The sequence below is a fragment of the Pyrus communis genome, chromosome 15 (genome assembly GCF_041283825.1).
Source record: "Pyrus communis isolate YQ-2024b chromosome 15, ASM4128382v1, whole genome shotgun sequence".
NCBI lineage: Eukaryota > Viridiplantae > Streptophyta > Magnoliopsida > Rosales > Rosaceae > Pyrus > Pyrus communis.
Genome location: NC_142579.1, coordinates 13,925,363 through 13,925,838, shown reverse-complemented (window position 1 = coordinate 13,925,838; position 476 = coordinate 13,925,363). Strand labels below are relative to the sequence as shown.

The following is a 476-nucleotide window of genomic DNA, read 5'->3' as shown; positions in this document are numbered from 1 at the left end:
GACCAAGATGATCTTCGAGCTTTGGAGGATTTTGCTCAACCAATCATACCAAATTCACCTTCATGCATCTTGCTGCCCACAGAAGCTAGAAACTATGATCTTAAATCTTCACATTTCCATATGTTTCCTTCTTTTTATGGCTTACCTAATGAAGATCCTTTAGCTCATATTAAAGAATTTTACAATGTTGTGAGTGGTTTACCTTTACAGGGAGTAAGTGAAGCAAATCTGAGGATGAGAGTGTTCCCTTACACCTTGAAAGATAGGGCCAAGGGTTGGTTAATGACTCTAGTACCTGGTTCACTCACCATATGGGATGCCGTGGCTAAGAAGTTTTTGGAAACGTTCTTTTCCACTCAAAAGACAGCCACATTAAGGGGACAAATCTTCAACTTCAAACAAGATGATGGAGAACCTTTCAATGAGTGTTGGGAGCGCTTTAAAGGCCTTTTGTTGCAATGTCCACACCATGGGTT

General features: G+C 40.5%; 1 non-coding gene across 1 annotated transcript; it reads right to left on the bottom strand.

Moving 5' to 3' along the window:
- Positions 1–365: 365 nt before the first annotated feature.
- Positions 366–476, bottom strand: LOC148690549 (small nucleolar RNA R71). Its single transcript, XR_015957397.1, has one exon. It is a non-coding gene; the product is annotated as a small nucleolar RNA R71 (small nucleolar RNA).